This window comes from Pseudopipra pipra, chromosome 23 (genome assembly GCF_036250125.1).
Source record: "Pseudopipra pipra isolate bDixPip1 chromosome 23, bDixPip1.hap1, whole genome shotgun sequence".
Lineage (NCBI taxonomy): Eukaryota > Metazoa > Chordata > Aves > Passeriformes > Pipridae > Pseudopipra > Pseudopipra pipra.
In genome coordinates this window covers 6,439,143-6,466,370 of record NC_087571.1, presented here as the reverse complement: position 1 = coordinate 6,466,370, position 27,228 = coordinate 6,439,143, and the positions used below count along the sequence as shown (strand labels likewise).

General features: G+C 54.0%; 1 long non-coding RNA gene across 4 annotated transcripts in view; it reads right to left on the bottom strand.

Moving 5' to 3' along the window:
• The window catches only part of LOC135401843 (uncharacterized), a 113,267-nt gene that overhangs the window by 35,989 nt on the left and 50,050 nt on the right, over positions 1-27,228 (bottom strand). For all 4 annotated transcript variants that reach the window (XR_010424937.1, XR_010424935.1, XR_010424938.1 and 1 more), the window contains exons 2-3: positions 1,988-2,060; positions 1,389-1,500 (exon numbers count right to left, since the gene is read on the bottom strand). This is a non-coding gene — a long non-coding RNA (uncharacterized LOC135401843). The remainder of the gene's footprint in view (positions 1-1,388; positions 1,501-1,987; positions 2,061-27,228) is intronic.

Here is a 27,228-nt window from a genome sequence, read left to right as displayed (position 1 = left end):
GCTTCTCCTCCTGCCTCTGCCACAGGCTGTGGGGGCTCAGCAGGATGATCCACTCCCTGGAGCAGAGGAGAAGCCGGCGTGTGTCGTGGGAGGGTGCGAGTGGCTCCGTGAGCAGGACCTGCTCCCTCAGGGTCTTATGCAGAGGCTGTAATTCAATTCTGAGCAAAACTCATCGAAGGCAGGGAGTAATCTCCTCTCGTCTGGAAGGGGCCAGAGGATTTATGAACCCACCTGTCTGGTGGTGAAGTGCCCTCTTGGTAAATGCTTTGCTAAGCGTTCGTTCATCTTCCTCCCTGGCAGCGGCGGTGCAAGGACAGGCAGCCCCGAGCAGGGGGGAGGAGGGGACAGCAGGGACATTAGCTTGGCCTGATGATCACTCTCCATTCAGGACCAGGTACTGACCCACAGGATGACAAGGGGCCCCAGAAGAATTAATTTAAACCACTGCTGTGGTGCAGAAGGCTGAAAGCCACGAGCCACCTGCATGGTACAGCTGGCACCAGATCATTTCCCATTCCCATTTCATAACTATTAAGCTAAAGCTTTATCAGCTGGCAAGACAGGCCCCACTGCTGGAGCATGCATCGCTCTGATGTGAACAGGTCACTGAGAATGGCCACGGACATGCAGCCCCCAAGTGATGAGGGCTCATTTCCCCGCCGCACACGTGCCCGTGCGGGGTGCCTGCTCTTCCTGTGGCGTTCACTGCCTGGCAGCTGCCCAGCCCCGGGCACAAAATGCTTCCACTGAGGCTTGATCGATCACCTCTCACATTTGGCTACTCACTCGCTGGATTAATGAGCCGTGGGATCCAGGATGTGGCAACGTGCTCTTCCTACCGGCATCGATGTGGCCTCTCCCCCCGTGGCTGACCCAGAGCCAAGGTACAGCCCTGAGTGCCCACAGTGTCAGCACCACAGCAGCCCATCCTGCTCCCTGTGCATCGTGCTGGGGAGCTGGGAATGGCTGGAACCACTCAGGACATCTCCAGAGAGCCCAATATTTAGAAGATAGGAAGAGCCAGTGTGGGCTCAGCACCCTGATGCTTTGGTGCTCCTCTCCCACCTCTTTCCATATTTCCAACTTTTGTGCCCTTGCTCAATAGAGCCTAGTTGTGGCATAGCCCACACAGAATTACCAGAAGCCCAAAGTACATTATTTTTGTGCAGGCAAATATTTTTCCCAGCAGACACCCCAGCGTGGCCAGCGTGCCCCTGCTGCGCTGGCCCTTAAAGCGGCTCCACAAATTGGACATTAACATCGTTGGGATAAATGATGTAAGGAAGAAAAGGGATACAACAGCTACCATCAGGCTCTACCTCCCAAATTGGCTCAGAGAAATTAGCAGGAAGGAAGGAAGGATCAGACAAAATGATAAACCCGCTTACCTGCTCATTAATTTAATCTCTTCTTTTTTTCCTCCCCTCTCCCAGCCTTGTGGTTTCTGTAACTGTAGGGAACCAGAGAACAGCAAAGTCCTAGATGAAAGGGAGACGACGTCTGGAAGCACAAAGATTAAAGGAGAGTTTTTAGGATTAGCCTTTGATTATTATTTTTTTTTGTGTCTTGGGTTTGTGGTGATTATTCCTGCTCCTCTCTGAGCAATCCTTCTGGGTGTATCTGAGGGAGCTCATGGGCTCTCCAGCAAGTTCCGTGTATTTTTCCAAGGACACAGCAATAAATGTGCACCAGCCCCTTCTCCCCTTGCCCGTGCTGCAGCTGGCAGCGTTCCCCTGGGGCAGTGATTGAGTGGCTGAGGTTTGCAGGCTGTTTGTGAGCAGGGACCACAAAGCTGCTCCTAAATCACTCAGGCTTGGATTTATGAAGCGGGACCTGGCTGGGGACGGCGAGAGAGCCTGGGAGAGCCTGGCCCAGCCAGGGAGCAGCCCTGGAGCAGGAGGGCTCCTTCCTCCAGCACCAGGGGAGCAGGAAGGTGGGTGCAGGGCTGGCTGGGGCTCAGGGGGCTCCTCCTGGCAGTGCTCCTTACCTGCTCCATTGGCACAGCCTCCAGTGGAAAGGTCCAGCCCAGCACCAGAGGAACAGATCCCAGCTGTGCTCACCTAGAGGGGAACAAGGAGAGGCTGCCTTAGGTAACTCCTGCAAGAGATGTGCACCATGGCCATGCATGGATGTATGGACTTCATTTGGAACAGCTTTTTCCTGTTGAGTCCCATCTGGAAACCAGGCTGAGCCCCAAAAGGAGGACTCAGGTTCTGGCGATGAAGAACCAAAGCAAACTGCGAGGTGCAAGTGGCAGTGGGTGCTGTGCCCCAGCAGGGCACAGGCAGGATGGGGACGAGAGACTCCCACCCACCTGTGCAGACCCACAGTGACCAGGCAAAGCCAAGCACCATCAATTTTGTTTAGCCAACATCCCTGGAGTGTTTCCAAAACCAGCATCAAAACAAACAAACAAAGTAGCAAACCGGGGTGAATTTCCGCGTGAAAAAAACAAACAATTTTCTTGCTAAGAAAAACAACCGAAGGCCATTGCTGGGAGCCAGCCGAGGCAGGGCAGCTCAGCACAGCCCGGCACAGCCCCTGCTCCCACCTCAGCCCCTGCTCTCTCATGCAGGCAGAGCTGTGGCAGCAATCGATGGAGCAGCGAGACGGAGAGGAGGCTGCACCAGGCTCACAATGTGATTTATGATCTCGCAGCCAGGCTGAAGGGCTGCGGGTGGGCTCTCACAGTGCCAGTAGGCAGCCTGCAATTAGGTGACCCCCCGGGTGCCCCTATTGATTCTGGGGAGGAAGGTGTACTTTTCTCATTACGCCCCTGGCAGCAGCAGCGGCTGGGCTGTGGCAGGAGGCCCTGGCACAGGAGCAGCTCTGGGTGCAGCTCAGGGGGTCACTGGCAGCCTGGCAGGGTGGGGTGCACACGGTGCTCACCAGGCACCCCTGCTCTGGGGGCTGGCTCTGCTCTCCCATCTGGGGCAGATGGGCACCAATGTGTTCCTGTGCCCTGCTCTGGCCACCTTTGCTGCTGCTCACGATGTCCCAGCTGGATGTCCCAGCTGCTCAGGCCAGGCCAGGCTCTGCTGGCACCTCTGCCTTCCATGACAAGTCCCCCGCTTCAGGCCTGGGAGTAAAGAGTTCATTTCTCAAGCGATGCTGCCTCCTCCTCACTCGTTAAACAAAGGAGGGGGAAGAGCCCGACAAGACAGAGTTCCTAAATTAATCAGCACAGTTTCCTAACGAATGCCCTTTATGTTTTACATAATAATATAAAGCTTTTTTTGGAGACAACAGCCTCCTACATCAAAGATCCTTCTTTCCCATCTGAACTTTTGAGCCCTTCTCTTCACAATTAATGCAAAAAGAACTAAATAAAGTTGGAGAGCAGCTCGAGATCATATCTGGAACGAGGCAGCAGGGCTGGCCCTGCTCAGCGGGCACCAGCACATCACTGGCTGCTCCTGCCTGCAGGAACCTGCTCTGCCTTTGCTTGGCTGCGTGTGCACATGGAGAGAGGTGGAATTGCTGGAGCAGCCACAGTGACTGGGGGTTGTGGTGCTCCGTGGCTCTGAGCTGGCATCACTGCCTGAGAGGTGGCTCAAAGGAGGAGGTTTAATTTAATTCTGCAACCTCCAAGCCTGTGCCTGGATGCTCTGCACTGTGTGTTGTGCAAACACAGCGGGACAGGCTCTGGTGCCCATATTTACCCTGCTCCCTGGCCAGCCTGGAACACTCTGGGAGCTTAATGCAGGATAATGCCTGAGGGCTGATGACCAAGGGCATCTGCACCAGCCCTGCCAGCCCTTGGTTGGCTGATGTAGGTACAAAGCTTGGCCATTTCCCTTCAGAGGAGCACGTGCAGGACTCACAGAGGGCTGATACAGCAACAGCCCAGGAGCCAGATCTCTGTGGTTTAGTCCATACGGTGGTGATCAGTCATAGGTTGGATTTGATGATTTGGAGGTCATTTACCACCTTAATGACGCTGTGACTCTACGATATCTCCAGCCGAGATGAAGGCTCCCACTCCTTCCCCTTCATCCTCCTCTTCACACAGCATCCTTTGGGAGAGCCCAGCCAGCCCCAGCACATGGGAGCCGTGGGTGTGCTGAGCTCCTGAGTCCACTCTGCCCCATGCCGGGATCTCTCTGCCCTGTTCCGGCTGGATGAGCTCTGTCACTGCTATTCTCGGCTCTCTGCAAAATGCTAATTGCTGCGCTTGACCTCCCCGGGATAATGAGGGGAAACCTCCCCTAATTAGCACTGCAGTCTGTGGGTGAGAGAAACCAAATGTTGACTGTAGAGCGGCTGCACTTACTGTAAATTCCAACATATGCTGTGGAAAAACGCCGCCCAAATAAGGCTTCGGAAGCACGGGGTGTTTAAATAATAATGAATACTCACTGCTGTTTATTACAGAACAGAACGTAATCAAGGCAAAGCTGTGGTGGCGTGTCCTCCTCCCTGCCAGGACGCGTGAGAAGGGCCAGCAGCGGAGGCGCGGGAATCCCCGGGACACAGACAGGCTGCAGCAGGAATTCCAGGTGTGTGCACAGGATTTCCAGGCATTAGCAAGAAGACCTGCGGTGTCCCTTGAGGGAACCCTGCGGGACAGCTGCAGTGAGGGCTTGCAGCTGGTGAGATGTTCTCCAGCACTTACCGGTTTCTGCTGGTCACTCGCGGTAGTCCAAAGCATATAAAATATTTATTTGCTCCTAATTAGGTGTAATTACCACTTAACCTGGAGGAGGGATGTACCCAGCGTGCCCGGCAGCTCGATACACTCACAGCTGAATAGCCTCTGCTGCAGATAATTAAAAGAGAAGGGCTCCTGCCTGCCTTGGCCTCGTGCAGCCGAGTGTTTGCTGAACCCCGTGTGCCCGAGCTCATCCCAGGGCTGCCGGCTCCTCTCAGCGGAGCCCGGAAGCCCAGCCGGCCTCATTTCACTTGCAATTGCAGTGTGGTTATTCCCTCTTCTTAGTGATTCAGCTCCAGCTCGAGCTGTCCTTCCCTCACCCGTTTCCTGCCTCCAAGGAGACCTGCCCGCCCGGCTCTGTCCCTGGCGAGCGGGCTCACGGCTGCTCCTCGCTCGCTCCTGGCCACGGCCTCATCCCTCTGCTGCTCCTCAGAGAGCCGGGGAGGTGAGAACAAATTGTTAATAAGATGCCCAATTAACATTTCTTCAATCAGAGTTATGTCAGGAAAAAGGAACAGGTTCATTCACATGGTTATTGCTTCCCTGCTCTCGCTCTGTCCTGCACGGATTGACCAAGGATAGTTTCTCCTGCCCACACCAAGCTTTGCCCGAGCCCCAGCTCCAAAGGGACAAGAGGATCACCCATGAATGCTCCCTCTTCTGTCCCTCCTCCTCAAGGAGAACAGTGACAGCTGCCTAACTGAGTTTCAAGGACTTAAACATGTTTGGGCAGAGCTGTGCAAAAAATACTCATTTAGACCAGCACGTGCCCAGGGGCTGAGGGAAAATGCTGTTCCCTCCCTGCAGCACCGAGGTCAGAGCAGCCTGTGGAGAGCCAGCTCCTGGGCATGCAGCTGTGCTGCCACATTCCAGCCCTGTGCCCACGCCCAGATGCCAGTTCTCCTCCCTGCTCTCCTCCCATGGGATGCCACAAGGGGCAGCGGATGCAGCATCTGGCACCGGCTGTGGAACGTCACATCCACATCGGGCCCTTGCCCAGGACACCCAGACAGCCCCAGCGCTGGTAATCCAGCCCTTCAGGACAAACCCTCCCACCAACTCATTCCAGGACCAGCTGCTGCTGACAGACAGAGGGTTTCTGGCCTTGCTGGACCCAATAAACAGCTGTTCCTCCCTGCTCCCGGCCATCAATCGCAGCTGACAGCCTTCCCCCCATGGTCAGCACTGTGCTTTTCACCTTAATTTCTTAGAAGGGCTTTTTCACCAGTTGGAAACTCATAAATACCACTTTGCAAGCCCAGGTAGGGCTAATGATGGATGGCTGCTCCATAGATATGCCAGAGGCTGTGACCTAATTGTCACCGAAATACTTCCTGATTAACTAATAGATAAAACCCAATTAAAACTTTTGCTCTTCCCAAAGTCCCTGCTGCCTACTATTTTTCCCCTTCTCAAACTCTGTCTTAAATTAGATCCAGCCTGGCTCAACTGCTCTGAACAGATGAGGACACTCTGCCCACCATCTTACCTGCAGCCAAGGGCACTTTTGTGCTGTTTGAGGCCCTGGGGAGGTCCCAATGGACCCAAAGAGGGTTTTGCAGCGAGCCCACAGGTGTAAAATCCCTTTGTAAAACAGAGGATAATGACAGCAGGGAGGGCATGCTCTATTTCCCCTATTTTTCTTTCTCCTCCTCCGCTGAATAGAACTGCTGCACAGAAAAGCTGCTTTAGCACATTTGCTTTGATGTGCAACAAGTTAATTACTGTAATAGGTTCATCCTTCTCCCCCAGTATTGAATCATGTAGAACATCCATATAAATTGTCATGGAGTTCCTCATTTTGACTCCATTTGTTCTTTAAGCAGCCCTAGCAAGAGTGTTCCTGAAGAGGGATTTGTTCCAAATCCCAGGTACCAGGTGTATCCATTATTATTTGTTCTCCTGATACTCATCTCAGTCACTTTTGGAGGAGGGGGCTCATGGATGCCTCATCCTACGACTGCTGGGCTAGGGAGCAATTCCAGAGAGCACAAGGCTCTGGAGCCCAACTGGCTCCTGGCCTGGGCCCCTTTTCCAGCTGCAAAGGAAACCCAACTCCTCATCTCATGTTTTCAGCATCAACCCCTCTGCCCACGAGGTGAGCAGCAGGTGGAAGGACACTATGGAAAACATCACCTGGAGGGGGATTCCTGCTGTGTTCTCCAAAGGCTTCAGCTCAGGCTGAGCAGCTGCCTTCCCAACGAGCTCTGAGCAGCTCATACCTGGGAGGGACTTGGTGTGGGGAGCAAGGTGAGGGAACGCCTTCAGCCTTCTCTGCACCATCCTCTGCTACCTCTCAGATGTGTTTTTCTCTTAAATGTTTATGTGAGGAGGGCTGGGGAAGTCCCTGGTGCCTCAGAAGGTGACATGGATGCGCAGGAAGCTCCCTACACCTGGGATTTGTTTCCTGCCTGCTTTCCTCTCAGTAATCCCCAGCCAGCACGCTCTGTCCCGCTGGGCCCTGCGTTCTGCCACTCACCGAGTTTGCCAACTGCCTCTCCTGCTGAGAGCAAGTCTCTTATCAGGGATTAAGGCCTGGGTTGAGGAGTGTGGTGACTGAGTGTGCTGGCAGAGCAGGCAGCCGGCAGGAGCAGGGCTGGCAGGAGCCACTGGCACACGCAGAACCAGCAGCAGCCCAGGGAGGCAGAGCTGCACTGGGAATGCCACAGTCATGGTCGAGCTCCACGTGGCACTAATACACAATGGGGGGCCTCAAGCAGCCCCCCTGGAAAGCAGAGAGGTGACTGAACCACTCTGGAGAGGCAGAGCAGAGCCAACGGATCAACCTGAGGTGACAGGACCTTCTCTGACCTTCCCACTTGCAGGATCCATAGCCAGACTATGGAGAGGCCATTCCCAGGGGAGGTGCAGCCGTGCTGGGGTGTGCTGTGGCAGAACCCTCTGTTAGTTTGGCTTTGGCACAGCCTCAAACTGTCATTAAGAAACACCAAAACCTCACACAGAAAAAGACTGAAAGCATGAAGACGAGTTGGTGAGTGCTGCAGGGCTGCTGAGGAAGAGCTTCCTCGGGAGGAGGATGCTTGGTCTGGTTCAGCAGCCAGAGCCGAGCTGCATCCCCACGTCCAGGCAGCTCCTGGCTCACCCACCACTGCCCCACAGCTGCCCCACACCCTCTGACCCCAGCCTGGGACCCCCAGCACCCTCCCAGTGCGGAGCAGGGACCCCTCCGGCACATTTCTGATGGCAGGACACTAAACTCCCACATTTTCTCCAATTTCCTGCTCTTGATCCAGCTCCGCAGGCAGGATCAGCTTGACCGGTCTCATCACAGCGGTGTAACCGCGGCAGCATCGCTCCAACGGCGGCGCCTCGGCGGGAAATGGGAAGGAAAATGCCGGAGCGGGGCAGGTCTGCGGCTGGCAGGCGGGAGCTGCACATCAGCTCCGTGGGAGCTGCACATCAGCTCCGTGGGAGCCGGTGCCGTGGCCCCAGAGACCTTCCCTCCAGCGCCGCAGGAGCCGGAGGGTCCAGTCGTGCCCTCGGCGTGGAATGAGCCGCCGGCTCCCGCAGCCCCTCGCCGTGGGCTCTGCCCCCGAGGGCTCTGCCCCGGCAGGCTCTGCCCCCGAGGGCTCTGCCCCTCGCTGCCAGGACCCCGCTCCCCCCGGCAGCGCCCGCCCGGCTCAGCGGCGCGGCCAGCGAGGCTGTTTGCTGCTTTACACAGGCTATCATGTGCTGTGCCACAGCAGGGGACCGAAAATGACTTTATAGTTATTGTTCCTCAAATTGGACACCCCCTTGGAGCTTAGATAATATGAGATGAAACAGCCTGCGGGAGGCTGCAGTCAAGTGGAACAGTGATGGAGGCTTTTTTTTCCCCTTCCCAAGAAGAAACACTCCACCTATTTACTTCTCCCCCACACATCCTCCTCCTCCTCCATGCCAGCCTGTTGAGTAGAGCCCCACCTGGCAGTGCCAGGGGACTGAGGTAACACACCCCATAAACCGGGACGCCCACACCTTCCCCGGAGGAAGACATTCCACATGCTGGGACTGGGAAATGACAGCGAGCCCTGCAGAGTGATGGGAAGGGCGAGCAAGGCTGCTGTGGCTCCTCACTCCATTTCCCCCAGAAGCGGGGTGTGCAAGGAAACGTTATTACTGGCACAGCAGAACCATCATCTCGTGTCATTTGGCTTCAAGGAGCCGGAGTAACTGTGCCAGGGGTGCGGCAGGGAGATGCTGGAGGGAGCAGGGAGGAGGCTGTGAGGTCAGAGTGCAGGGAAGAGGCAGAAATAATGAGGGATTCGGGGAAGGAGGATGGCAGGGATTACAGCTGTGTGCAGGGAAGGCAGCTTGTTATGGAGACAGGGGAAGCAGAGGCCTGGAAAAGAAAGGAAAGAGCATCAGAGAGCAAAGAAGTTCACAGAAGCCTGTGTGCCTCTGGCAGGGAGGGAGCAGGGTGGCACAGGAGAGGGACGGCACCTGGGTAGGGATACTCAGCCTGGAGAAGAGATCCAGAGCCAAGGAGCACAGCTGGGGACAGGCAGGGGAAGGACAGCAGCATGAGGGAAGCACTGGGAGCTCACAAGGATCCCAAGCCTCCAGGCACATGCCCTAAAATCACAGAGTGGAAGAAAAACATAAAAATATAATTCCAAGAGTGGCGCTTCATAAGTTTCCCAAGAGGCTGGGCACTGGAGGGTGACAGCCCTGCCTGGCAGGGAACAGTCCTGGGAGCTGCAGGACTTCCCCACACACTGTCTGCAGGCACGAGCACGAGATCTGAGCACACCCCCCCCTTTCTCTCAGGGCACACGGAATTGTTCTGTACTTTACAGGCACAGTGGAGGTCAGGAGCAGCCAGCAGCTGCCTCCAGGTGCCCCCAGGGCAGAGGAACCTGCTCTCTGTGCCCCTCTGTGCCCCTCGGCCCCACGAGGGGAGCGGGTGCGATGGAGGCAGCGCAGCCACCAGTCCTGGAGCCACATGGAGGGAGAGCTCCAGCTCCAGCTCCCAACTGCTGCTGCTCTGTTTGCCTTTCCCACAGCAGATCTGATGATTTAAATTAGGTCTCGATTCTTGTTTAAATTATAGTTTACTGTTCTGCGCCCCGCTCAGAAGTGAATTACCTTAAGCAGCAGTATTAATAACATGGTTATAATTAAGCTTCATTACTGTAGGCAGTTTGCTGAAACAAATTGCTGCTTCATTATTATTATGGCACCTTTGGTAAAAAGACATTTCCCCAGAATGCGACCTTGATGCTTTATATAGCAAAAGCCTGGAGATGATAGAGATGTAAGGATGAATTAGCATCTTTTACCTTCTAGATCAAGCTCATTAAAAGGAAAGCGACTCAAGTCAAAACCAAGCAGCCTTGATGGAAATTTTAATCCAAGTGAAATGGGTAATGAATAGGTTTGAACTTTCCCTGACATTTTTATGGCCATGTCTTATTTGTATTATGCTTCTGCTCAAACATAAATAAATAAAGCAGGGGCAGGGTCGAGGGTGGACAGGAGAGCGACTGCAGAGCCTGCACTGAGCTGCTCCTCCTGCCACCAGCATCATGTTCCTGCATGGGGCAACGCTTCCTGTGGGAGATGCCAGTTTTTAAACCACTTCCTCACCCCTACTGGCCATCTACCAAAGAGCACAAGCCACCTGAGAGCAAACAGCCCCTGGGAAGAGGAGGGTTGGCTTTGCCGTGGGTGCAGAGCTCTTGCTGCCCTGCGGCACCCAGGGGCCTCCAGCCACACACAAGGACCCCCAGAAGAGCTGCTGCAGCAAAACTGACACCTCACACCACCTCTGCTGCTACCACAACTGAGAGAGACATTAATTTCTGCACTTTAAGTGCTCAGCAGCTGAAACAGGACATTGTGGAGGGATGCAAATAGATATTTAGAGTCTAGAAAGGTAAAGACGAAGCACTTTTGGAGGAGATGAGATTATGAGAGTACAGAGGGGAAACAAGCAGCGTCAGTACATCAGAGGGATGTGGTCGCTGGTTGGAGGAGGGGGCACCCCCTGAACAGAAACACTTGAGAAGCTCATTCAGAGCTGCTGTTTTGCTCAGCTCAGCCAAAGGAAGAGAGGAGACAAGCTGGACTGGAAAAGTGAGCTTTTCTGATTGCTCCTGCACCCAAAGGAGGTCCTGAGGCCTTGCAGTACCCGAAGGGAGACTACAGGAAAGCTGGAGAGAGATTATTTACAGCCTGCACCCTGAGGTGATGCCCATGAAGTGCTGGCTCTGCCCTGTACCCTGCAGCTCTGGAACTCTGCGTGCAGAAAAGCTCCTGCACTGCCAAGGAAAGCTCCCTCACCCCAAAAACCAGCAGCTGCCCCTGGAACCCTTGGCACAGGTGCCCTGGCAGCGTCTGCATCAGCTGGGGCTCGTGCCTGGGTGGCAGCCACAGTGCTGGACACGCTGTGTTGGAGCTGGAGCAGAGCAGAGTCCACCTCTACCAACCCTTCAAACCCGTCAGTGGCTCCCCCGCGCCCGAGCGGCCTCGGTGAGTGACTGTTCACGTGCAATTAAAGCACCTTCTCCAAAGGTTACCGAGGAAATCATCCCTGCCCGTTGTTAAATGGGGCATTTACTGGGACTGGCCGTGACCTTTTGGATGACAGGATGCAATGCTGGCTCTGCAGAGGCTCTGAGCCTGCTCTTGTACCAGCCTGCCCAGTCCCACAGCAGTGTGGGACCCACTGGTGCAGGTGCCAAGCAGTCCTTAAAATCGGGCTCATGTCCCCCTGATCTCCCAGGACATTCATCCTCCCAAGCTCACTGTTACATAAGAGCCTCCCTTCCTGGATTTGCATTGGAAATGGCCCCCTCCCCACGTGTGTACACACACTCATTAAACAAATGTGGCTATCAATTTCTCTGAGTGCTCCCTCTGATAATGGCTGTATTTATCATTTAGCATCTCTGGAAGTGGTCCAAGTTTAAAATCTATTATGGGTATTATGATATTTAATAACTGTGTTTTATTTTTAAATGCAATAAAAAATAAAGATAAGGAGATTTTTTTTTTAAAGCCCCCTCCTGGGCTCTGAATCCATCTCTGTCACCGACATGCTGGGTGACCTTGGAGAGGTCGCTTATTCGCTCCGTGCTGGAGCTTCTGGATTGTAAGATGGGGATAATCACAGGATCTGCTGCTTGGAGCGGGTGTGAAGCCTCCTCTTAATTAATGTTCATCCAGTGATTTCAGCTCCCTGGATGGAAGGGGTGAGCTCTGGCTGGTGTTTTGTTTGGGAGCAGCTGGACTCCTCCACGGCAGTGCCACAGTGCCAGGATGGGTCCCACCCCCTGGAGGGCACTGGAAATGAGGGCAAAGGAGGAAGGAGGCCCGGGATGGGGCAGGGCTGTGCTGCACATCCCTGTGTTCTCACTCAGCCCTCACTGTGCCTGTACACGAGAGCATCACCCCTAAATCACCTCCTGCTCGCCAGACCATCAGCTGGGGTCAGACAGACCTGCGGGATATCCAGCAGCTGGATGATGGGAATGGAGGCTGGAAGGGGGCAGTGCTGTGGGATGCTGGGAGGGAGGGATGGCCACGGAGCCTGTGGGCTCCCAAACAGCCCCATGGGCCCTTTGCTGTCTGCGAGGGGCACGAGCTCTGAGCTCCCCCAGCATCAGTCACTACTATTTTGTGTAATCATTTAATTCTTATTAACAATGCCCTCCTTTCTGCCCTGCCAGGCCAACTGCCCCATCCCTGCCTGCAGCCAGCGCGGTCCAGTGGCCTCACACCCTCCCAGCACAGAGTGGACAAACAATTTGCACACCTTAATTAAATTTACAGTAATCTCCCCCAAAGTGGGCCTGTAAGGGACGGCGGGTACACGGTCCTGAGCAATCACCACCGGTGATGAAAGAGCCTATTCCAGTTAAGCAAATGATGAGGAGGCGGGTGATGTCCTCGGTATAATAATTCCATGTGAATTATTTATACGGAGTCTGCAATTACACCGAGCAAAACAGTGCATAAAGCACACTTAATTATCCAACCACCTGTTAGGAGTGCCAGCACAGCCGATGGCAGCTTCTCCCATGAATTACCCCACTGCCAGTGGCAGGGAGGGGAGCAGAGTCCTGCTGGAAGGGGGAGCTGGGGACCCCACAGCGAGGGCTGGGAGAAGTGGGGGCTCCTCCCCTCTGAGCCCCAACCCCAGCAGCCTGCACAGGCTGGGGCGTTTCCAGCATCCAGGAAATGCTCCATTTCAGGTCAATGTCTAATGTTTATTTTCCTCCTGAGAAAGGTCCTGTTTAGTTTTTTTAACGTGGTTGTTGTTTCTTAAGCTAATGCCTAATAGAGAGATTCAGTGAAAGGATTAGCTGCTTGTGGCAGTCCCTGGAGACTTTCACAGAGCAAATGAACTCTCCTCAGCAGAGGTCCAAGTCACCCCCAAGGAAGGAAAATCCCCTCTGCCCCTGCCAGTCCCACCTCATGCTCGGATGGAGCTTTTCTCAGTGATAACTCCACTGTTTTGATATTCCCTGACCTGGAGCACATGTGCTTTCAGTCCCTCAGAGGCTGGGCCACTCCTGAATGGTTAATGGAAAAGAAACGAGTGCTTTTTCTTTAAAGATTTACCACGTATAAATGTATGAGAGTATTAAAGGCAACAATTAACTTTATTGGAAACTTTATATTCTCCAGCCTCATTAGAACTGCCAACAAGATCTATTATTAGTATTACTATGCAGATAATGTAATAAAAAGGGTATTTAAAGTGGATACTTTTGCACTGAAATAAAATAGCTTTTCTCTCATGTTCTTTCTGCCTCTCTCCCTCTTGCCCTGCGCTGTATCAGAGACCTGGACTGAGACCCCAGATCTCCTCTCCCACACTCCCAGCCAGCTCAGTCAGGCCCAGCTTCCACTCATCCCTGGGATGTGCTCAGCAACCTTCATCCCTGCAGGGACTGAGACCTGGCTTCACCCTGGGGTGCAGGACAGGGCAGTGGGTTTGGCTGCAGCAGACCCAGAACGAGCACTGTGGTCCAGAGGCCCCTCCTACCCCGGGTTGGGGTGGGATCAGCAGCTCCTCCCTGCCCTCCCCAAGGGCTCCAGCTCCCTGGGCTTTCCATCACGTTTATTACACCCTGCAGTCTAATTAACAGAGAGGAGTCAAAGGACCCGAAAGCAATGATTGTAATAAATAATCACTTGGTGACCGCGGAGTTAATATTCCACCAGGGTATCCTGGCCTCTGGAAGGAATGGCAGAGAGGGAAGGGAGGAGAAATGAAGCCTTGCAGTGAGGTGCAGAGCCCTGCCTGGGGGAGAGCAGCCCTTCTCTAACACCTCTTACCTCCTCCCCAAAACTTGAGAGCAACGGCAACAACTTCTCTGGCAGCTCTTTGACTCGGCAACCAGGGTCTGGGATTTAGGGATGCTCAGGAAACTGTGAAATGACGTGAAAAGCAATGGGTGCCAGCTCATCTCTTCCAAAGGGATTGTCCCAGAGGGAACAGGACCATCACATCTTGGACCACCACAGCTCTCTGCTTCTCATGCCAGCCTGTAGCTCCCAGTACATTGGGGTCTGTTCCCACACCCATGGAAACACCCACAGCTCAGAGAAGGAACAGCACATGGAGGCATTGGGATCACTGCCCTGCTGAGGACACGTGGACCCTGAGACCTCCAGGAGGAGGCAGAGGATGCTCCAGACACTTTGCTAGGTCCTCTCACACCCCCTTTCCTGTGGAGCTCTGGCTGCTTTCCCGGGAGGCCCCACACTCCCTGTGAGGTTCTGAGGCTGCGGTGGGACCCCGCGCCCGCCCCGAGCAATTATCCATGGAGAGCTGGGCTGTGCTGATCATCTGTTAGCTCCACACATATCCCTCCTAATTATAAATCTCAGCTGAGATTTGCATTTTTATGAAATGCTTGTGCTGGAAATCTTTATAAAAAAACCGCACATATTAATTCAATCTAATTTCGGTCATTCTGGGTTTCGTGAGAAAGCGTTTGCAGAGAGCTCCAAAGCTAACAGCTCTAATTTTGGAGTTTCACCAGAGCATTCCTCTGCCTTAAATTGGACATTTATCTCCTGAGATGGGGTGTCTGACGGGAGCTGATGGAGCGTGAGCCCTGTGGAGCCACCAGCCCGTGCCTGGGACACTTGGCCACGGCCACGCCTGCCAGGCTTCAGGAGGGACACCCAGAGGGCTATTTCTGATGCTGCTGCAGTGCAGGATGGAGGTTCAGGAGTTCAGGAGCCACCCCAGCCCTGGGCAGGACACCTCCATCAGTGTCCCTGCAGGAGCCACATCCTGCTCTTCACCTATTTTCCATTTAATCCACACCAGTGCCCGGAGATGATGAAACCCAGCGTGTGAGGCCTCAGCACCTCGTGCGAGCGACCTTCTCCCCTCTGCTGGGGACTCCTTAAGTGGCCCTGTCCCAGCTGAGGCTCAGAGCCAGCAATCCATCAGCAATTTGTATCTCCTTCAAAATGCCTTTGTCTGGAGCCAGAGGGGAAACAGATTAACTTCTCCTGCCTGAAATATGGCTGCGGGATGCGAGGGAAGAGAGAAGGCAAATAAGCAAAGCAAAGTTAAGCTCTCTGTACAGAGCTGGAGGCTTAACGGCGCAGATTACAACAGCAGGTGAGGAGCAGCCCTGGCCTCCTCTGTGTAGGCTGCAAAAATCCTGTTAAACTGCAAAGGCGGGTTAGCTACAGCCTCCATCCAGGAGTGACTGAGCTGGGAGACACGGCAGGCTGAGGGACGGCACAGGAGGAGGAGACTGTCTGGGGGCAAGCTCAAGGAAAGGTCAAGAGCTTTATTTCTTGCCTTCAGTAGGAGCCCATCTTCAAAGAAACTGGTGCCAAGGACAAAACCAAATCCATGGAGGTGTCACAAAGCGGGAGCAGGAGCAGGCAGAGCAGTGCAGTGCTGGGAGCACCGTCCTCTGTGCCCTTCTCACATCCAGCGTCCTCAGCATCCCCCAACCTGCCTGTGAAGGCAACAGATGCCAGCAAAGTTTCAGCCATTAGCTGCTAATAAGAAACTAATTAGCTAATTAGCTAATATTTGATCCTTTGGACTGGATTCTGTGGGTCTCTGCAGATCCAGGCTGTTTCCAGCCCCACTGAGTCAGGATGAAGTGCCATCCCCTCCACCAGCTTTTGGAAAGGGAGGCTGCCTTTGCTCCATCCCGTGGCATGTGGCCACGTTATCCTGGGGGTGACACCTGTGCAGGCAGAGCACCCCCCACCCTGTCCATGTGATCCCTGCCAGGGCAGCAGCCCGTGCTCTTTGACCAGAAAACTCTCACCATCATCATCATCTTTCTGTCGGCGGCACATCCCCACAGCCCAGCCCAGGCTGCACTGGAGCTCTCTGTCCCCTCAGCTCCAAAACCAAGCCAAGTGTTTACTTTTTCCCAAAGAAAACCATGCCAGAGGCCCCCCTCAGTTGCCCCCTGAGCCACACAGGGCCGGGAGCAAAGGCAAGAGCTTTCCAGCAGCGGGAAGCGCTGCCCCGCTCCGGATGCGCGGGATTGCCAGACGAGCTTTAGAAAAGCAGCAGAAGTTTTCCAGCTTATCCAAAGCGAATCTCCGGTCCCTGCGAGGGTTGTCCTTCACTAGGAATTAGAGACGGGTTTGCAGTGCTTTCCGCTGCCATCTGCCCCAGCCGTAGTTGGAATGCAGGGTTTTACTCCGGCAATCAGTAGGTAATCCTGTCAGCATCGCTTAGAGAGCCCCGCTCCGTCCTGCCCATCTGATGCTCAGTGCAGCAGAGGGAAAATCACGGCTCCCTCTTGAAAGGAGGGGAGAAATTAAGGTTGACTTTGGCACAGGAAAACAAGCAATCCGGAGATGACAGTGTGCCACAGGAGCTTAAAATAAGCATCAACTAATTCAAACAAAAACAAATCTGCATTGAAAACAGCCTCTTCCCCAGACCACAGCCCCGCTTTAAAGTGCCTTTGAAATCTCCCCGGCGCATTTACAACACACTCCCCCTCCGCAGCTCCCGCTCGCGCTGCTTCGCTGTTTGCTGGCAGGCAAATGAGGGCTGAAGCCTGAAATGATGTTTTCTTATTAGTGCAAATGCAAATACTAATAAAAGGCTCCTCACACTGCGCTGGCTCCCAGTGCTCCTGCTCTGCCCTGGCTCCCGGTGCCTCATGCTCTGCCCAGTTCCCCTCCCACGGGCAGGTGGGCAGGTGAGGACAAACAGACATTCAAAAAACACATCATCACATTTTTTTCCTAAGGGCAAAGCCCAGATTTGCTCTCCCAGGGACCTGACTCAGCCTGGGCTTCAGCAGCTTCAGCTCTGACCCTCCTCATCCCACCTCTGCTGAGGTGAGGGGCTGGCCAGGCTTCACCAAATCAGCTTCCCCAGCACCAGCAGCAAAGGAAAACCTGCAGGAAATCAGGACATCCTTCGGCGGAGCCAAGAGACCAGAAAACCACCACACCTCAACTGCAAATGGGGATATTTGGGCTTCCTGGCAGTTTGGTCCTTAAGGGCTGCAGCTTCCGAACTCGTGCCGGTGTTTGCCAGGCTGTGAAGGGAGCCAAGGCTGGCAGAAGCCACTGTGGCTTGAGAGAGGGAGCAGATGTCAGGGCGTGTGGAGGGGCCAGCACCACAGCCACCCCCCCAGTGCCAGCAGCCTCCCTCCCTCCAGCCCCACGTGCTGCCCCTGTGCCTGCACTGCCCAGCCTGCTGCTCTCCACTCTCCATGGACAGACTGGCTTTGCCAGTGGAAAGCAATGGGGAGAAAGGGAGGAGAAAAGCTCCTGCCAGCTCCTCAAGATGCCAGCCAGCACCTCCCACAGCATTCCCATCCCCTCCAGACGCCACCGAGCCCCTCTGGGCGCCACGCAGGAGCCAGCACTGATAACTAACAAATCCTGCAGAAGGGGCTGCTGGATGTGCAGGAGCTGCCAGAGCAGAGGAGGGTGAGGGCTGAATCTCTGGCTCGAAGGAACGGGCTGTCCTGGACGTGCTGCAGGGCGAGGGAACAGCCTTGTGCATCAGCCCCAGGTGCTCAGGTCCTGATCTGTAACCCCAAATCCCAGTGCTCGTGCCTGAGCTGCCCCATTGCCAGGTATGGGGCTACAGGTACATGTGGGAAAGGTGTTGCAAGAGAGCAAATGTGGCTGCCCCACCCCTGGAAATGCTCAAGGCCAGGCTGGATGGGGCTTGGAGCAACTTGGTCTAGTGGAAGGTGTCCCTGCCAATGGTGGGGGGTTGGAAACCCAAACCATCCTGCTATTCTGTGATTCTATGACTTTCCTCACTAGCTCCTGGTTTTGGAGCAGATTATGAATTGTTTGATATGGAATTTCAAATGATCACTTAAGTAGCTAATTAGCTCGTAGCAACTTTGAGCAACCTGGGTGTAGTGTGTATTTAAGTGTTTAATGCCTTTTTTTTCCCTCTCTCTTCCTTTCTAATTGGCATTTAATTAAAAGAATAAATAAAAAAAAAGAAAAGCAGCTTTGCCTGGGCTGCTTGGGTTTAAATATTAAACTGCTTGGGTTTAAATATTAAACAGTTGCTGCAGTTTGGGCCCTGCAGCTGAGGGGAGGCAGAGGGGGCTGGTGTGTGTCCTCAGCAGGTCAGACCACGTCCCTTTCCCTGGGTGGCCAGGCATCACCTCTGGAAGCATCGATGCACAAGGAGATTAAACCCCTCCTGTGTTTGGCACAGTGGGTGACCAACTGCTGCGAAAGTCGATGTCCCGAAGTTTAACTTCCCACATCTCCATTAGAGTTTGGGTGGATTTGATGCAGAAGCCAGCAAAGCGCCTGCCTGTGCATACCCAGCGTGCTAATAGGGTAAAGTAAACCCAAAGTAACATTTGAAAGCTGGAAGATGAAAGTAGATCACAGGGCAAAGATCAAACAATCTAGAACCACTTCTGAGCCTTTTAGTGCTGAGGATTATTAGCATTTGAAAGTGAAGAGCATTAGTGGAAGAAGAGGATGGGGGGCGAGGGCAGGAATTTCTGTTGTGCAGAGGAAAAGTGAAGCGAGTGACAGTGGAAGAGGAAGGATGCAAATGATCTGGCTGTGCACACCTGAGCACACCGACCAGAACCATCAGCTGGGTTTGGGATGGCAGGCACGTGTCTCGGACCGTGTCTCTGCTGGGATGCTTCCCAGGAGCATTCCCAGGAACAGCAGGCCCTTCTGCACCGGCACAAGGAGGGAAAACCTCCTGAAAGGAGCAGCAGAGCCCCAGGGCTGGGACAGCCAGAGCTGCCCAGCACAGAGGCAGTGCTTCGGAAAAGACATTTCGCTGTAAAACGAACTAATGCACCTTATTTTGTATTTGGGACGAGACACAGGGAGCTGAGAGCCCCCTCCACTCACAGAACCACAGAATCATTTGGATTGGAAGAGACCTCCAAGATCATCAAGTCCAACATTTGACCAACCACCACCTTGCCAACCAGACCAGAGCACCGAGTGCCACGTCCAGGTGTTCCCTCAACACCTGCAGGGACAGTGAGCCACACTCGGGCACAAGGAAGGGGGGACCAGGACACGGAGGGTCCCAGCCTCCCCCAGAGCAGGCTGAGCACAACCATGGCCAGGAGGAAGGGGGAGCTGGGAGCCAAGGGCCCTGCCCTGCCCTCCAGCTCCTTGGCACAGAACCTGCCTGTCTGTGCTGCCCTTCTGCTGATTCACAGCCACAGTAATTGTGTGCAATTAGGCCTGACGGGCACACAGGTATCTGCTCCCACTGCTTCCCTTTCTCCTATCTTTAAGGGTTGCCAAAACCCTCTTAATCCAAGGGTGGTGGGATAATTAATGTTTCATGATAATTAATAATTAATGTTTGCCAAAGCTTCCTGTGATGCTGTCCTGCCTGTACTCACTTTGGTACCTGGGATCTGGGATGGAAGATGCCACGGGGAATAAGGCATCCCTCAGTTCCCAAGGAAAGGGGATTTTGGCTGGGGAAGAGCACAGCCTGTCCAGCACCCCCAACACCTCTGGCAGCCCCGGGAGGGACCCTAGGGACCGGGTACCAACCCCCCCAGCACCTCTGGCTGCTCATCTCTGAGTGCAGTTCCAGGCGTGGGTTCTGCGGGAGGGAGAGCTGGTGCCACATCTGTCACATGCAGCCTCGGCTGCAATAAACAGTGAAGCTGCCTCTTCCCACAGGGACTTGCTAATATAGGAGGTTGCTCACTGCAGTGTAACCACCCAAGGGCTTTACACACAACTCTGACTAAACTCCCCATAAAATCAATCCAGCCTTTTCACCACTTTTGACAGGGTGTTCTAATATTAATCTACTCCCCTTGTCAGTCAGCTCTGCTAACAAAGGCTCTAATGATCTTTAACCAGGCACAAGGAATATTACACAGGTGGGTGGAGGATTCCTGCATCCCATCCTTTGCACTGGTGAAGAACTTGTATTGCTACCAAAAATAGTCATATTGTAATTACTATTGACAATGAAGCGATGAAGATGCAAAGCACAGCAGGGCAAGGCTGGGCCCTGGCAGTGAACACATTTCACCCCTCCCATGCCCCAGGAAGGGGTGAGCAAAGTGAAAACTGGCCTCGGGAGGATGCTGGAGGAAAAGGCACAGGGCCTGATGGTGCCAGTGCCAGCGTGGGGACCGACAGTGCCCGGGAGGCACAGCAGGCTGATGAGCACCCTGCTGCCATCCAGGCTCTGCACAGCCCCGGGCACCCGGGGGAAACTGAGTCCTCCTGGAGAAAACAAAGCACCCGATCAATCCACACAGACTACTCCCTTCCTCCTGCACAGCTTCCATGTCTCTGACTCAGGGTGAACTCATCCTGCTGACAGCTAGACAGGCAGGCACCCACCTCGCCTGCCTCACACTGTAATTAGGCAGGTCCAGAGACACGTGGGGACAGCTGTGAGCTGCTGGCAGGATGGAACCACTCTGCTACCAGAGGGGCTGAGCATGCTGTGTCCCCCTGCCCAAATCGCCGCTGCCCTCAGCTGCCCCCAGCCTCACCCCCAGCCCAAACACACCTCTCCATCACCCCCACACACATTTGGGTACCACTGGCTTTCTGTCCCCAATCGATTCCTCCCAGCAAGGTGTGACCCCCGTGGGGCAGGGGCTGCCAGACCTCATTTGGAGGTGTCATACAGGCTTGGGTTGGCACTAAATGTGTCTTACACATTGTGGCTGGATTTTTCCAAGCAGAAATAGGTGTTTTCTCACGTGCTTGCCCTTCCCTCATGCAGTCGCAGCCTCACAGCCCCCACAGAGCATCCCTTGCCTTCAAAGCATCACAATGGACACAGGCCAAAGCTGGGCTGGTTTCAGCCCTGGTTCATGTTTATTTGTTGGCTTTGGAAGAAGCCACTCACCTCTGGGGGATGCATTTCTTATCAAGGAAGCCCCTGAGCACATCCAAGGAATGCAGCTCCTCAACACTTGCTCCCACCTGTGACACGGCTGCTGAGGCTGGAGCACATCACTCATCCTCTCCCACCCTGTCCGTGGTTTTGCTAATGTTTTGGTGACTGTGCTGCTGCAAGGGCTTGGCTGCTGGGTGCTGCTGGCTCTGCTGGCTCAGCCCCAGTGCCGGGGACACCGGAGGTGGCAGCTGCTTCCCTGTGCGCTCTGCTGAGGGGGACACTCGGCTGCTGCCTGGGACAGGAGCAGGGAATGCTGCTCGCCATGCCAGGCAGGCAGCCCTTGGCCTCATGCCTCAAGCCCTCCTGCTCCCATTCCAACACTGGTCAGGGTTAGGGCAGATTTTCTGGCAGCGTGAGCCGGCGGACGCTGCTGAGCCCCGGGGCTGAACACACACACCTTGGCTCTGCTGCAGCCAGCCAGAGCAGATCTTTAAAGAGAGACACTGGAAATCAGAGAAGGAAAAGGGATCACGGCCTGAATTATCTAGGGGTTAACAAGCCCCCGAAAACCTGCAGGACCCTTCCCTGGACTTCTTTATACGGCAAAATACTCAGTCAAAATTAGCATCTCACAGGCATCATCAGGAAATCCCAGTGACCCAGCCCAAGGATCATCCTAATGCCACAAAAGTTGGTCCTGGGCAGGATTGCCCTCGCCAGGATGTTACAAACAGGTGCAATGCTCTGCTTTGCTTCCCCCCTCGACAGAACTTCTAATCATGTATCTTGTGAATGTGCTTGGAAAATGGATTATCTGCACCAGCTGCTCGCTGCCATGGCAGAACCTTCTCCAGCGCCTTTGTAGCAGCTCCAAAGCATTATCTGCCTTTCCTGTTCTGGCAGTGCCAGTGTGCCACGGGGAAGGGGTCATTCCAGGGCAGTGAGGAGATGAGCTGGGCTTTGAGGCCAGCTGGGTGGTGTTCAGCCAGCACAGCCCCAGCCTGGGGGATCGGGTGGTTTGCACAAGGCTGGATGACTTTGTAGCTTGCCTTGTTCCACAGCAGGATGGCAGGAGCGAATTCAGAAGATTTGCAAACCCAAACAAACGGCACATTAAAGGGATTTATCTCGTCAGCCTGGCAGGACCAGAGTCTGTTCCCACAAAACCCGTGGGAGCAGAGCACATCCTTCTGCTCTGCACAGCCCTTCTGAGCCCCGGCCAGCAGCAGCCAGCCCAGATCACTCACCATCAGAGGAGTCACTTTTCTGCCCTCTGTTTTCTCAGTGCTTGGCATAACAGTGTCCTTGGACAACGTCATCACTGCTGGGACCCTGGGCAGGAGAAGTGCCGTGTGCCCATGGCCATGCCCCCTCCCTGGGACACTGGACACACACCCACCCCTCGCTGCCTCATCCCCACCATCCCCGAGGCAGAGGAGGAGCCCTCCCTTCAATGAGCTCCCGAGGACACCCATTAATAAAGCACCACTTATCTCTCCTCAGCGGCCTCGCAGGGTGGGCACTGCACCGTAATGGAAGTTTTAGCTCAAGCAGCAATGACTTTGACCGTGCAAAATTACACTCTATTCTGGCCAAATTAACTAGGTAATGCCTTGCATTAGTGTAAAATCCTCCATCAAACCATGAAGGCTGCCGTTAAAACCACTCAAGGCCAAAATGTGTGGTGGTGGGGGTAGAGGGCTGCTTGGTTAGAAGCCTGAGAGGTGGATTTTTCCACCACCTTGCACCTCGTGGGCAAAGCAGGAATGGATATTCCGCCATCCTTGCCTGGGGGTCACGGGCACTGCCTGGCCCTGCCTGACCTGGGGGGTCCCAGCTCCCTCCTCATGCTGTGCCCCCCACTCCCACTGACAACAAGGATTCATCAGACACACAAACAGCCTTCACAGGAGTGGACAGCAGGCCAGGCCCCTCTGTTACATCAGCTCAGCACCAGCTGACTGCTCAGGGTTCAGTGATTTCGGCATTTTCAGTGGCTTCTGCCCACGTGGCACCACTGCAGCACTTCCCTTCCTGCTCCAGCACAGCATGACTCTTCTCATTCCCCCTTTCCCCCTCCTAACTCGGCAGCTCAAGCTCCCCATAACCTTCAGCAGCTCAAGCAGGAGCAAGAAGCCAAATCCCCTCTGATGAGGGGTGTGCAGACACCAAATGCAGCTGAACCAGGAAAACCCAGCTTTCCCATTAACACTCCCCATCCACGCGACACCGGCAAAGGGAAAGGGAAGAAACTGCCCAAGAGCCTATTTGTTTTGCAATTATGGCTGAAATCAAAAATTACTTGGTCTAATTAGACCTCTCTGAGTACAAGAGCCATGCAAAATAAACCCCGCTTCATTATCGATGCCGGCACGAGTCTCCCTTGCACTTTATATGTTTAAGTGAAAATGCAGAAGGTCAATTTACTATGTAAATTTTCGCAAATTTGGCTAAGCTAAAATGATTACTCTAATGTGTATGCAAATTAGCTTAATTGATAATGACTTCTCTGGTAACTTTAAAGAGGGAGGGGGGGAATTATTCCAATTGTGACAATCCTCTAAAGCGTTTCTTCGCCCGAGAAAGAAATGATATCTTGACAAATTAAAGAGAATATAATGAAATCAGATTAATTAATGCTAAGACCAATTAGCAGACGCAAAGAGAGAGGGAGAGATTTACAGAAGCAAAATTCACTAGAGAAGACTACAAGAATTCATCACCTTTCAAGATGTTTATATTCCTTCCTTTTCTTTGGAGTAATGAGTTCTTTGCTGGCAGAAGTGCTTGGCTTTGCCAAGAAGGAGTTTGGCCAATCAGAGTGGAAAGAAACAAGTCTGGAGGTGACGGCATCGAGGGATGAGCCCCCCTGGCCTCATGTCACCGTGGCTGCACACAGGGGCTGGGGTGCAGGCAGGCAGAGAAGTGCAGGCAGGCAGAGAAGTGCAGGCAGCAGAATGGCAGCACCAGACCTCCGAGAGCCTCTTCCTGGCGCCAGCCCAGCCCCGACCACAACACCTGACCCTGGCAGGTCCCCGCTCGGCCGCCCCGGGGAACGTTAATTACAGCGGAGCGGGAGGCGGCGGCTCGGAACGCGCCCAGCCACCACCATAAACTCACACGGAGCCATAAAAATAATTACCAGCAACACCGTACGTAATATCCTTCTGTGTCATCTCTCTCCTGTTGGTAATAAAGCTCCCTAACACATTAACTGCGAGGGAGGGCCCGTTATTCACCCTGTAATTAGACCGTGCTGGAAACGCTCCGTACGGAGCGTGTGGTGCTGGGGGTACAGTGGGGAGTGCTGGTGTGTGGTGATGTGCCTGGGCAGGCACCAGCACAGCACCACAGACCTGCAGGGGTTGGGAAATGGCACCCAGGGAGTTCCAGGATCCCCCTCTGGGAAACCCCTGGAACCCTGCACTGGGACCCCCTGAGATCCCCACACTGGGACCTCGCAGTGAGCTGCAAACCCCAGCCCACCTCCATCCCCACTGCACCCCGGGCACACACAGAGCCTACCTCACACCCCCTGACACAGCTCTGACAGACATTAGGCTGCAAGTAAATTAATTGTACTATTAAATTCATCTCACAGCCCTCATCTCGCGGCCCTGCTCGTGCCCTGCTATCCACAAACACACCGGTCCCATAAACACCCCATCTGTCTTTCCACCCTTTTTTTTGGCCACGCTCTTTTCTCCCTTTCCTTTTTCTGTCATTTTGTCGCCTGCAAAGACAAGCAGCAAGAAGGAGGGAGAAGCTGTGCTGTGAGATCAGCCACAGCGATCTCTCCTCACTCCGCTTTTCCGGGCGATTTGTTAAACTGTAAAACATTAAAGGGAAGCTGGGGGGGGGGGGGGGAGAACGTGTTTTTTTCGACTTTGTCTCTCATTTGTTAATTGTGCTCATCAGTGAAAATCATTCGTGGCAGAGCAGGGGGAGCGAACAAACCCGAGGAAGGAGCTGATCATATGCAGGGGAAATAACTCAGATGTGAAAATACTTCAGCCGGGGAGATTGTGCTATTTATTCACACAAGTGTCCCGCTGTGCTTCAGAAACGCAGTGATTTAATGAGGTGCTCCAAAGGTGTTTGTTATTACGGAATCCCATCTCTGGTTACTCTCCCCACACTATGAGAACAGGCCCAGCAGAAGTTCTGACTCGATGCCTTATTGAGGATTGCAGAATCATTTAGGTTGGAAAAGAACTCCAGGATCATCAAGCCCAACCTGTAATTGATCGATTGCCACCTTGTCAACTAGACCAGTGCACTGAGTGCCATGTCCAGGCATTCCCTGAACACCTCCCGGGGTGGGGACTCCACCACCAGCTCCCTCAGTCACTCCTCACAGCACTTACTCTCGAGACCCTTCCCCAACTTCACTGCCCTTCTCTGGACACGCTACAGCACCTCAATATCTTTCTTGAAGTGAGAAAGTGAGATTTGGAGGCTCTTCTCTCCCACTCCCGGCTCCGAAGCGCCTCTTGAATCCACTCCAGAATCAAGCACTGAACAAGCCAAGCGAAGCTTGTTGAACGCAGATGCCGAGAGAGAGTCACGGAGAACTTCGGAAGGCATTTGTGCTAACAGATGTTCCTCCTCTCTGCCTTGGATGGAGGAGCCCGGCAAGGGGGGCAGAGGGGTGAGGGGCAGCTGGGAGGGCTGGTGGGCCCTGCCCAAACCCTGCACGGTGCCCATAGGGGGGTCTGGGGGCTGAGGAGCTCCTTGTGTTGCCCCAAATACAGCACGTGTGCCACAGAGCCTGGCACAGGGATGTGCCTGCCCACCTGTGGCTCACCTGGAGGAGCATCCCTCCTCTCAAGCTGCTGGAGCACCACTATTACTCCAAGGCTAAGCAGCGCTCACTGAGAACGTCTTCCAAGTTTCATTTTCCTCTGTAATGGAAAATGCAAGAGCGAGATTTCAGCCTGTGAGCCCTTCTCTGAAAAAACAAATATCTTTCCCGGCGCTGGACAGCCTGCCAATCAGGCACAAAATTGCTGGCTTCTCTTTCTCCCCTGAAGGAATGCCTCTGCATACAAAGATACCAGGAAAACTTCAGGGCCGGAGGATAAAAGGCCCTTCTCTGCCTTTCAGAGGGTGATTTGCAATGCATTGCTTCAGCATAATTTCCCATCTCCAGCGCTCACAAAGGAAGTTCTGTTGCTATCTGAGAGTTTAATAATTTCTCTCCCCTACACCTTGCATTCAGAATGCAGCTTCCAACACCTTGGCTCCTGCTCTCCAGCTGGGCTGTGGCTCTGCCTGCGCTCTCCCTCTTAGGCAGAGCTAAAGTGATAATAAACCCAGAGCCTTAACATTCAAAGGACATCTTGAGCCCAGGGGCGGCTGGGATGCTCGGCTGGAGGAGGGAGGTGGCAGGTGGCAGGGACAGCCCTGAGACACCAGCTCCTGGCACTGCAACAAGTGCCCACCAGCTCCATCCTTTGGTCCCACTGTAGGTGCCTCTGCAGGAATATGGTCTGAACGAGCATCCCTCATCCCAGGGCATCAGTGGTCCCATCCCTGTGGCCTCTGCCACCTTCCACATCCTTGGTGCCCCACCCAGGGCCAAGCTGCTTGTACAGGTTTGTCCTCCCTGGGCTTTGGGCCACACCAAGCAGGTCTGCAGTGTCCTGAGAGGGAGCCGACAAACTCAGTCATCACCACCTGTGTTCAGCCTGCAGGATTTGCATACGTTATTCCCCAAAGCCTGCAGTCCCCACAGGACATATTCTTTATCCATTTAGCCAGGAATGCAGCTATTAAGAGCCTGCAGACATACAGCATTTGCAAAATTAGTACAGGAGACTCCAAATAATCCATAAATCCATCTGTTACATGAGCTACATCTGATCATTTCTTCTCCCTCTGGCTTTCTAAGAGGAAATGCTACAATTCCTCTAGCAATGGCAGCAACCATTCTGTGTGTGTTCCAGGCATGAAGCCCCCATTCCCTGGGCTGGGAAAGGTGAATCAAGAGATGTCTGCTCTGAAACCCATGAGTGATTGCTGCTCCTCAGCCGTGCCCACACAGGGACCTCTGCACTTCAGCATGAAATAAATGTTTCCTGGCTCTCACTCACCGGTGCCTGACCCTTTTATATCCACATGCATCCAAAGGCTTCTCCCACACCAGGCAGGAGCATTTCCACAGCCCTGAGGAGAAGAAGCTGCTCCATTATTTATCAGCACAGTCCTTACAAAGTTTGGCCCAAGCCACAGTCCCCCAGTGCCAGGCACTGCAGCTCCCCTGCTGACACCCAGC